This window comes from Andrena cerasifolii, chromosome 13 (genome assembly GCF_050908995.1).
Source record: "Andrena cerasifolii isolate SP2316 chromosome 13, iyAndCera1_principal, whole genome shotgun sequence".
In the NCBI taxonomy this organism is placed as follows: domain Eukaryota; kingdom Metazoa; phylum Arthropoda; class Insecta; order Hymenoptera; family Andrenidae; genus Andrena; species Andrena cerasifolii.
In genome coordinates, this window is record NC_135130.1 from 3615402 (window position 1) to 3627627 (window position 12226).

General features: G+C 34.6%; 2 protein-coding genes across 2 annotated transcripts in view; one reads left to right on the forward strand and one right to left on the reverse strand.

The window, feature by feature from the left end:
• Scp2 (Sarcoplasmic calcium-binding protein 2) overlaps positions 1 to 12226 on the reverse strand; it is a 117695-nt gene that overhangs the window by 67744 nt on the left and 37725 nt on the right. The window lies entirely within an intron of this gene.
• The window catches only part of Ccha1 (neuropeptide CCHamide 1), a 151461-nt gene that overhangs the window by 39282 nt on the left and 99953 nt on the right, over positions 1 to 12226 (forward strand). The gene's annotated exons all lie outside the window — the stretch shown is intronic.

Sequence of the window (12226 nt, forward strand, 5' to 3'; positions counted from 1 at the left end):
GAGTGAAAGAACATTTTCATATTTATAATGAAAACATTTTCTATTACATGCGAATCTGGGGATGTTTTTTAAAACGAATGTAAATCTCTAAAGGATTCCAATCGTATCTTCCTTGAAATGAAGCAGATTTCTTTTGATCTACAACTTGTTTCATCATATACAAAATTGATTTGATGGAAAATCATTTAAGAACACGAAAGACGTTCAAAATGATACTTTTATCAGTTCATCGATACTGAATGTGAAAGCATTTACACTGATAAGACATGTAAATTAGGGAATGTAAACCGGTAAATCGGTAAATCGGTAAATCGGTAAATCGGTAAATCGGTAAATCGGTAAATCGGTTTGAAGTTTTTTTCCACTGATAACGTAGTAGATATCGACGGAATTATGTGCTACACATATGCGCTGCATTGCTATACATATAATTTTTACCGGTAATTTGCCAAATTTTTACCGGTAATTCGATAAATTATGTATTTCTCGATATTTACCGGTAATTCGATAAATTATGTATTTCTCGATATTTACCGGTAAATTCGATAAATTATGTATTTCTCGATATTTACCGGTAAATTCGATAAATTATGTATTTCTCGATATTTACCGGTAAATTCGATAAATTAAGTATTTCTCTATATTTACTGGTAATTCGATAAATTATGTATTTCTCCAGATTTACCGGTAAATTGGATAAATTATGTATTTCTCGAGACTTACCGGTAAATTCGATAAATTATGTATTTCTCGAGATTTACCGGTAAATTCGATAAATCATGTTTTTCTCGATATTTACCGGTAAATCGCGGGAAATACATAATTTATCGAATTACCAGTAAAAATTTGGCAAATTACCGGTAAAAATTGCATGTATAGCAATGTAGCGCATGTATGTAGCGCATAATTCCGTCGATACCTACTACGTTATCAGTGAAAAAGAAAAATTCAAACCGATTTATCGGTTTGCAATCCCTAATGTAAATTGTATAAATGATCGTAAAAATTTATATACAACAAGACTACGTTTACACGATTGATTAGATATGATTTTTATAAAAGTAATACCCATATGAGTATACATATTTTTCAGTGTCATTTACAATTTAATTATAATATACTTTCTTAAAGGAAATTCTTTAAAAAATTGTTACCTAATCCACCAGTTTAAATCATTTACCACACCCTTCCTAAATTTTAATTATTTAATAACGGTTATTGTAAATTGAACATCAGCAATAACTATTTATCGTCGCGAACTTTATACTCGATTGTTCCTGAGGTTCCAATTCAAGGGGCGCACTGAATGCAAATTGAAATTGGATAATTAAGCAAGATCAATTGTTTTCAACTATGAGCTTCAGTGATTGTTCAACCCACGTTTCCCATTGTAGACAGAAAGAGCGATAAAAATGTTCGAGTCGCGTTACGCCATCCCTGGATTGCTTTTAATCTAATATTAGACAGGCTTAAGAGCTTATTATCAATTCAATGTTCGTGATCGTCTGACATAGGGCTTAAATAGATTGGATTAAAACTGTGTAGCATCTAACGAAATTAATGCTGTATCCTATACATCTATTCTACTGTAACAACCAATTGCATTTAATTTTGTTGAACAGAGTGCTTCGAGAAATATAATCTGACGTTTCTCCCAATTTTTCTCACGATATAAGTAGTACCTTTTCATCACAATACAAGTTACTTGTAAACTATAGTCCAAAAGTTTGGAATCACTTGCTGATTTTCAGTAAAACTTTTAACTTCAGTAAAATTTTAAATCTCGTAAAAGAAGGTTAAAAAATTTACTAACAAGGGAAGATCCCAAACCCGAAAATTCAAAAAATTCTGAAACTTTGTGAATATGTAGGAGAATTCCTCCTGATTGCAACGCAATTTTTTTTGCCGCCCAAATTCACTCTAAGGGGGTGAAATTAACCCCCGAAAACTCGGCTATTTTGTGTTATAACTCGCGAAATATAAGGGATAGAAAAAAAGTTTCAAGACAAAAGTTACTTCTTATAATTAGATCTAGCATATGATAAAAAAATATTTTACAATTCACGAGTTATAACAGAAAATCGGAAAATAACCGGATTTCCAGGGGTCAATTACACCCCCTTAGAACTGAGTTTGGGCAGCAAAAAAAAGTTGCGTTGTAATCAGGGGGAAATTCCCTACATATTCACGAAGTTTCAGATTTTTTTTAATTTCCGGGTTCGAGATGTTCCCTTGCAAGGTTTTCTTAACTCTCTATCAATTTTCAGTGATAATTGCAATGTTACTGATTCAAATAAATTTTAACTTTTTATTGTAAGGAAAAGTTAATTAAATTTGTTTGTTTAAAATTTCGATTGGTAGTGTAAGTTGCTGCAAGACATTTTAATTATAGTGTAATTATACAGGGTGTTCTGTAACTGGGTGGTGTGATACCAAAGATAACGATTCTACATGTAAAATAAATCGAAAATGAAGAACGACATTTTTCGGAAGGAGCTTTCTGTTTAAAAAAATCCATTTCGAAAATCCGTCGAATTTATTTTGTGTATATGTACTTAAATCTTTGGAACTGATTTCCATTAATCTTTCGAGGGAGAAAGTCGCAACGTTTTCTACATTTCACTCCTAACGAATTAAATAAAAAAATTTCATTGGTAGCAAATCCACAAATGTTGCAACAGCACCACATTGCAAATTTCGATGAGCAAATATGCATTGAATTTTCAGCAATACAACCTCAGTTCTTAAGAGGACGTAAAGTTTACAAACCTTTTTTTAAAAAAATTTAATATATTTTCTCGAAACGATAGTATCTGTATAGTAACTCACAACTATCTACATAATATTATAGCGTCGCAATCAATTATACAAATTGGGTCTTCCATATCAACATTTCTTAAATATCGAACATAATTTAAAAGTTTATACCACCCACGATTCCAATTTAGTTATTTATTGGCTCAACACCCTAAAAAACTGTAAAGTTTAAACGGGGCGTCGATCTATTTTAGCAGGAATTTAGTTTGAATTAGTTCACCGAGGAAAACTTTGGAAGCGGCAAAAACGTCAAAGAAATTTAAAGTAGTCCCGGAATTCTGGTTTCCGTTTCCCCCGGCCATTATTTTACCATAAAATCCAATATGCAACATGAAAGCATGTTTTGTTGAGCGTTAATAAAGTAAATTCCCGTATCTTTAAATATCTTTACTTTGCTTCCAAGATCTTGATCGAATATTCAGGCTACTGGAATATCAAACTGATGAAATTGTTAGTGATAGATTAAACTTGTTTACTTATAAAAGATGTTATGGAAACTTTTACAAAATCATCGAGTTTCACGTGGCCTTTATTTAATTAGTTACAATAAACATTTCATACACTTTTATCATCCAGTAATTTTTTCGAACCACTTACTATCAACAATTGATAATTATTTATTACTGTGCTAATTATTCCAGAAATACTAATAACATTTTTTTGGTCAAATATATTAACTGAAGTTATTTTAAAAAATATTTATTATGAAAACAATTCATGCCTCAAGCTTTCAATCCAGGAATTAATTTAATTAGTATATGAGCCTTTTGTTTCTTAATTATTCACGCGAACTTTCCCCTAGTAATTATTACGTAGTACTGAACACTGAAGTAGAAACTTCTATGGATTCAGGAAACGTAAAATTGAGGCATTTATGCTCACTTTAGTGTAATGGATTAGAAAGTTAGAAAAATTATTCAGACCTGTAAATAGCGTCGTGTTGCAGAATCGAGAAACGAAAGGGTCTCGGAAAATCCTAGCCCGAAGCATTCGTGTCGTAATAGCTTCGAATTTTGCAGAGGTGAAATTATCTCATGCATAACCGCGTGTACATGCAACTCGAAAACTGAGAGAATTGCGAGGGATATCAGTTTTTAATTTGAATGCATATAAAGTACAGGACGTTCGTCAAACTGTAATGCCTTTTTAAATAAATCACAATTCGCTTTCCGGGATCGCATCTGCGTAATAATTTTTGTACATTTTTTTTGCGGCTACACTCTCGTCGTAAAACTGGAAAGCTGCATTTAATAATAAAATGCTTTTCACTCGGCAAAACATAGGTCAGTAGCATCTGTACATTTCTGTGGATGAATCAGGACTTTCTCTAATTCCCAATATAAAAAAATTATTCACTTTCTCGAAAAGTGAAATCCTCCCATATTCTTTTCAGATAAAAGGCAACCCACGACAAAGAATTCCTTTGGGAATTTCGCAGTTAAATTATTGCAATTTTTTAAAGTCCGTTTTGCCGCATATGGCCTTGCATTATTATAAAGTAGAAGTAGCTCTATATGACTCGCTGCAATAAATTGCTTTAAATCCAGTCTTTGATACGAAGCTCACTGCAATATTTTAATTATAACGTAATACTGAGATTAAAATTTAAAAAAAAAATATTAACGACTCATCCCATGGACACCGAACAAATTTATAAATAAAAAGGTTTCTACAAATGTTGTCGTGTGTGAATTCATTTTGCTGCTGAAAGGGTGGCGCGTGTCATTCATCCCTGTGCCTGCTTCAGACAGTCTTTAATTGATTTACAGACAGTTTTTTTTTTAATATTCAGAATATTGCACAGTGGCAAAATAAATTTATTTTTGCTGTATAATTTCCATAACCTTATGAGTTTATGACAAATAGCAAACTCTGTCGCGAACATTTTTTCATCGTATTGGGAAATATCGATCAGGCATTTTCTACTTGCGAAAACTACTGGAGGGAAAATAGTGACCAATTGGAGGGTTAATTTCAACGGTGAGCTGACACGACATCTTGACAAAATTTTAGCTTTTCTGGATATGTATACAGGGTGTCTTAGTAAAGAGTGATCAGAGTTTAATTAATTTCAGTTGCTATTAAAAATTTTCTTTTTTTTTTTGGAAGTAAGTACTTCTGATTAGGCGAAAATTGCAAATTTTCTATTGATTTAAGGGGTCTCCCTACTTTGACGGACGAAAAATGATGCGAACATTCGGAATTTATTAAAACAAAAGCATTAAATATATTTACTTCCAGCTTTGTGGCTTTATTTGTCAAACTTTAGAGAATATGAATAAAAAAATTGTAGGTAAAAATAGTGACTATATCCGGAGTTACAGTGCTTCAAATAGAACAGCTTACAGCCGTTGTAGTTGTCTAAAATAGAAAAGTTCCAAAATTGTTATTTAATTCGCAAAAGTCCAATTTTGCAAAAACCTACTTCGTTTTAGAAGCAACAAGAATGGGACATATATTGAATATATGTACAAAGTTTGAAATAAATTGGGTGATTGGTTTTTGAGTTATGTATTTTGAGAAAAACTCGTTTAAAGTTTTAGGTACCGTTGTTTTTAATTAATTATTTTTTTAAATGTTGTCTAAATATGTACAAATATAGGCATATTGTTTTCAATTAATATAATTTGAGGGTTTCTCTGTAAAAAATTCCAAATATCACGCTCCTTTTCAGGTCGCCATAATAGGGAGACCCCTAAAGGTCTAAACACACTTGTCAGACCCAGACCTAACCCAGACCATAAAGGTCTGCGCACACATATCAGTTCCGTCTCAGTACCGTCCCGTCGTACTGAAGAAGAGGGGCGTAGAGGGTCTCTTCTTCTTACCACTGGCACAACGGAACGGTACTGACACGGAACTGACAAGTGTGTTTAGACCTTTAAGGGGTGATTCTGGCAATCACGTCGCAAAATTCGGCAACATTCAATTTTTTTTCTCAGTGAATACAATGAATAACAATGCCAAACTTTTTTTCATTTATTAATCCACTTGTAATGTATACGGAACAATTTTTTAAATACACTTTTAATTGTGTTTTTCCAATGTTATCTGGAGTTCAAAATCGCGCCTTTGAAAAGAAATACCTCCCTGGCGGGAGTGATTTAGCTCACAGACTCATCTGAAACAAAAAAACTAAACTGATTCTTAATCGTTATGAATACCGCTATCGCAGGTGCCAGAATTAGCCACGTAAGTCAAAATTTAACAAAATTACGCGCATTCAAACTTCAAGTTTCGAAAGTTTCTATTTTTACTTGAAGTTTGAAAGCGCGCAATTTTGTTAAATTTTTACTTACGTGGCTAATTCTGGCACCAGCCATAGCGGTATTCATTCACGATTCACGATTAAGAATCAGTTTTTTTTTTTTTTATTTCAGATGAGTCTGTGAGCTTAAATCACTCCCGCCAGGGAGGTACTTCTTTTCGAAGACGCGATTTTAAACTCCAGATAACATTGAAAAGACACAATTAAAAGTGTATTTAAAAAATTGTTCCGTATACATTACAAGTAGCTTAATAAATGAAAAAAAGTTTGACATTGTTATTCATTGTATTCACTGAGAAAAAAAAAATTTATTTGTAGAAGTCACAAAACTTTCGGTCATGATTTTCACATTACTATTGCATACATACTTGAAAATCGTATTGTTGGTTCATGTATAATAACATTTGAAATATTTCAAGAATCAACTAACATCTTCAAGGGTTTCCAAGACATCATTACTAGCATGCATTTCATATTCAAGAAGATTTTTCTCCATACGACAATCAACAGGTTCAGCTTTCTCATTAAAATATTCCACCATTTATTTTCCTCATTTTGGCGATGGAAAAATTCGAAGTACGCCTTGTTTTTCATAACATCTCAAAATGCTACCGTTCCTATTACTAAATACATCGAATTGCCTCGAAATATTGTAATTATTATTACGTAATTAAATCGAAATGAAATCTCGGAATATCAAAATACGAAGAATGTTTATAGATTACTGTGAGAGGGCGCTTAAACTCTCTACAGCAAATAATTCGTATAACTGGTGGCCCGAGTATATTTCGGCCTTTGCAAAAAGCAGGCCGTCAGAGTAGAATAAATATTGGCGACGGTGAATTTTATATTCAAAGAGGCACAGTATAAACGCTTTTGGATCCCGATCCAGCGACAGCAAGTTGCTGAAAATCTGTTTATACTTGTTCGCTCGTATACGCCAGTTTATACAGCGTGTCCTACTTTTTTCAATAAACCTTGATACTGTATTAAACAACCATAAATACAAAATGGAATGGCGGATTTAATACCTATAAAATATCCTGGCAAACTTGCGTAGATAATGGATTGTAATAAAAATGAAAGTGTACGAGAGATACTTTTGAAAATATTTTTACACGCAGACTTTATGGTTTGCAAGGATTTTTATGGGCAGTTTGCATGAGTGCTTTGATGGTCTCTGTCACGCATGCGTGATTTCACGATTTCGATCTGCTTTTTGTGAGCCTAAAAGTTCAACTTTATTTCACATTTATCACCGACAAACCTATATCGTTTTGATGGTGTTCAAAAATCAATGAATAGTTTAATTTAAGAAAGATCCACAGAGGGCGTAAGTGTGCTTCAAAATCTGCAGCCGTCAAAATATTAATGCTTTGACAGTCTAATAAAATTTCAAATTCCAGTTCGAAAAGTGTATATTTTTTTATGTTGTAAAATATTTTCCTTTACGATAAAAAGTGTATAAAAATCATGTTTTACAACTTTCCTATTCTTTTTCTGTTTTCTTTTTCTTCTGCCCGTGTTTTGCATGGGTTAAATTGTCAAAGGGTTAAACAGTATAGGTCCTAAAAGCAATCCTTTCAGTATGAAACTCAAAAGTTTAATTCAAATTCATTTAAAATATATGTGGATTAAGCATTCTTTACTTTTGCTAGTGGGTACTATAGGCCGCTAAAATCCTAGACTTTTTTTAACACCCTGTATATGTCGATGGTGCATCATATTTCCCTCACACTCTTACATTAGATCAGAGTTGTCGAACTTTCCCACTCCGAGAGCCGCGCGAGTCAGGCCCCGGGTCAGCTGGTTCCCCCACCCATGTTTCTCTAGGCGTTGCACGAGACCCGGCAGGGAGAGAATGCGGCACCCGGAGGAGAAATTCATCAGGATGAAGCAGGTTGGTGGGGGCCGTTCTCCTACGGCAGGGCCGAGCAACTTGTTCGCCGCCGCGGGCCGCACAGTCCCCACTACCAGTCAGCCGGTTCCCCCACCATCAGCAGATTAGCCGCGACTCCATGTCCCTTCCTTTTACTTCTACGAGTGCGGTCATATATAGGTAGTAACGGCGTACACTGTAGGAGTTAAAAGAGTATGGTGGGGGTCGTCCTTCTGCGGCCCAGCAGAGTCGGCAAGTCGGTGAACGGGCCGCATGCGGCCCAGCGGAGTAGGCAAGTCGGTGAACGGGCCGCATGCGGCCCAATAGAGTAGGCAAGTCGGGGAACGGGCCGCATGCGGCCCAGCAGAGTAGGCAAGTCGGTGAACGGGCCGCATGCGGCCCAGCAGAGTAGGCAAGTCGGTGAACGGGCCGCATGCGGCCCAGCGGAGTAGGCAAGTCGGTCAACGGGCCGCATGCGGCCCATGGGCCGTGGGTTACCCAGCCCTGTCCTACGGCTCTACGGAGCAGGCGAAGAGGGGAAGGACCCACTGCGGCTCGCGAGCTGATAGTTCGCCACCCCTGCATTAGATGATTACGTTAGATGGCACTCGACATTTTTTTTATAAATATTAGATGAACGACCATCTTAATTCCCTAAGAGATCATCAGGACTCAAACTTTTTTTCATTATTTATGAGATATGCAGGGTGATCCATCAATGGTGGTGCAGTAAAAAGGAGGTTCATTTTTTAAAGAAAAGTGGGTGGAAAACGAAGGATAAAATTTTTACGAATAAATCCTTGTTTTAGGAATCCTAACATTCTGTTATCGTATTGTACTTTATATGTGATTGTAATAGAGATGTATTATTATTATAAATATTGCCAAAGCTGCTTACGTAAACGGTCGGTTAGTTACGTAGAATAAAGGTGCAGAAAGTTAATAAACGAAGTATCTACAGGAAATCAATGCGGAGACCTGTTGATAGAATCATGCAAATCTCGTTATCTCTGTTCAACTTGCATAGCAGTATTGAAACTTTCATTTTGTTTGGGGAAACGATAAGCGTAATTACGTTTAATAGTATAAACGCGGTTCAGCCACGGTCGTTGCTTTCTGCGCGAAGCATTCACACTCTTACTTTATGCGATAATAGCGTAATTGCTACTTGATTAAGCGATTCAATTTACATGCAGCTATTTAAGGTGTTCTGGTATTAAATATTCTCCCGTTTTGCTTAGAATTTTAAGGGTGAACGATGTTACATGACCTGCACCAATTCATACATTTTTCCAATCTCTTTAGTCAGAATTTTTTCACAGTTGAGGGGTAAAATTCATATTGGAAACTTCTCTTATCACTGAATACGATTATTTATTAATCAAAATCACGTCAGAATACCAAAGCAGAATGGCTGTGATTTTATTGACTGGAATTGAAATCACTAATTCCTGTTTTGTCTTTTGTATTTCGCTTCCTCAAAACTTTTTGTTTATTTATTATATAAATTATTAAGTTTGTAATATCTTTTGACACGATAAAACGTTGGTCAGCCTTTAATAACAATGGAAATAATAAACGAGTCAGCAAATATATCTGATAATGCAAATTTCAGTATAATCTACGTAGAACAGTAGTAGTTAGAGAAGAATTTATCTTGCATATTCTGAATACGCTTTACATATTTTTCGCGAATACCATGTGCACAAACATATCGTATGTTTCACGTTACACGCGTAATACTTATAATTATTTTGCAAAAACAAATTTCCTTCCGATTTTCCTCTGATCCAAAACCATTTAATTCAATCTCCACTAAATATTTCTATATAATAAAACAACCAATTTCAATTAAATTTCGAAAATTAGAAATATATCATTTGCGTCACAATTCGCTTATTCGTACAGCCGTTACTCATTTTTAGCTTCATAACTGAACAAACAATCTGCGACGATTTAATAGATAAAATTATTTTACTGCTGTACGTTCATTATTTTCATTTTTATTATAAATTATTTCAATTTTCATTTTCATTATTCCCCCAGGTATGTTACATTTTCCAGAAAATATCGACGCGAAATCACGCCAGATGCGTGCACAGGATGCAAATACCTCGGCGTGAAAACACGTCGACGCCACCCACGGTGCTAATACAGAATAAGAGATTGAAGATCCATACGTTCTTCCATGAACTCATCTCATTTCACTTGAAAATCCGCACTACAGAAAGTATCTTGCTGATTCTCGGCAATTGAAAGTGTTCTTAAGCTTAATCGTGTTAGAACGAGATTGCCTGGGTTATGTGGCCATTAGAAATTAATCGGCTTGAACATGGAATATTAGCGAAATCAAGCGTGTCCGATATATCGGGGGCTACAAAAAGCTTAAGCCTCGACACTGCCCTTGGTGCTTTAAAACAGGTCCAAGAATTTTGATGATCGTCCGTGCATTTAATACACCGTTCGCTTGCATTATCGATCAGAGCGCGTTTAATTATTTTTAAACCACGATGTGCACCGAGTCATTAATGCAGTGTAAACTTTTTGCCGCCGCTGGCTACGTGGAGCCAAGTGTGAATATCGGTGAAGATCGCGCTCAAATGACAAGAAAATTTAGCGCTCGTTCGTTGAAAAGTATTAAGAAATCGTCAAGCTGCTCTACTTTCCGTATTGAATGTTGATAGTGTTGCGGTAGATACTCAGTTGAGGATTAAGAAAGATGTTTGATTTTGTCGGATGAACCTTGAACTATGGCTGTTACGAATAATCGAATATTCTAAGTATTCGAATATCCGAATATTCGAACATTCGAATTTGGGGGAATTCGAATTTGAGATTATAATAATTCGATTCTTCGAATATTCTAATACCACAGAATTCGGATCTTCGAATTTTATAATACCAGAAAATTCGAATCTTAGAATATCCTAATACCAGAGAATTCGAATCTTCGAATATTCTAATACCAGGGAATTAGAATCTTCGAATATTCTAATACCGGAGAATTCGAAACTTCGAATATCCTAATACCACGGAAATCGAATCTTCGAATATTCTAATACCAGAGAATTCGAATCTTAGAATATCCTAATACCAGGAAATTCGAAACATTGAATATTCTAATACCAGAGAATTCGACTGTTTGAATTTTCTAATATCAGAGAATTCGAATGTCCTAATACCAGGGAATTCGAATTTTCGAATATTCTAATACCAGAGAATTCGACTGTTTGAATTTTCTAATATCAGAGAATTCGAATGTCCTAATACCAGGGAATTCGAATTTTAGAATATTCTAATACCGGAGGATTTGAATATCCGAATATCCTAATACCAGAGAATTCGAATCTTCGAATATCCTAATACCAGGGAATTTGAATCTTCGAATTTTCTAATACCAGGGAATTCAAATCTTCAAATATTCTAATACCAGGGAATTCGAATTTTCGAATATTCTAATACCAGAGAATTCGACTGTTTGAATTTTCTAATATCAGAGAATTCGAATATTCTAATACCAGAGAATTCGACTGTTTGAATTTTCTAATATCAGAGAATTCGAATGTCCTAATACCAGGGAATTCGAATTTTCGAATATTCTAATACCGGAGAATTTGAATATCCGAATATCCTAATACCAGAGAATTCGAATCTTCGAATATCCTAATACCAGGGAATTCGAATCTTCGAATTTTCTAATACTAGGGAATTCGAATCTTCAAATATTCTAATACCAGGGAATTCGAATCTTCGAATTTCCTAATACCAGGGAATTCGAATCTTCGAATATCCTAATTCCAGGGAATTCGAATCTTCGAATTTTCTAATACCGGAGAAATCGAATTTGAGATTATTCGAATGTTCGAATACTTAGGAGTATTCGAATAATTCGAATTCCCTGGTATGAGTATATTCGAAGATTCGAATATTTACAGTTCTACTTTAAACTTTGAGTTATTTGTGTTCTTCTGTAGATATTCTAATATAGGTATAAGATTGTGTTTTTGATATAGTATTTCTTTATTAATTTATTTATTTATTCATTTAACACATGAACAGTGAGAAACCATTTAGGAATGCAAATACATTAGGAAAAGACAATATAGCAGAGACAACAAAAGCAAAAAGAGAAAGCAAAGAAACAGAGCAAAGTGTTAACTAGGATCGTTCAACAGAGCCTTGTACGCGTTGGTTATAAAAGTGCGAATTGAACCAGAGAAAAAATCAAGGCACATAAAATAAAATAGGTACGATCCAAAAGT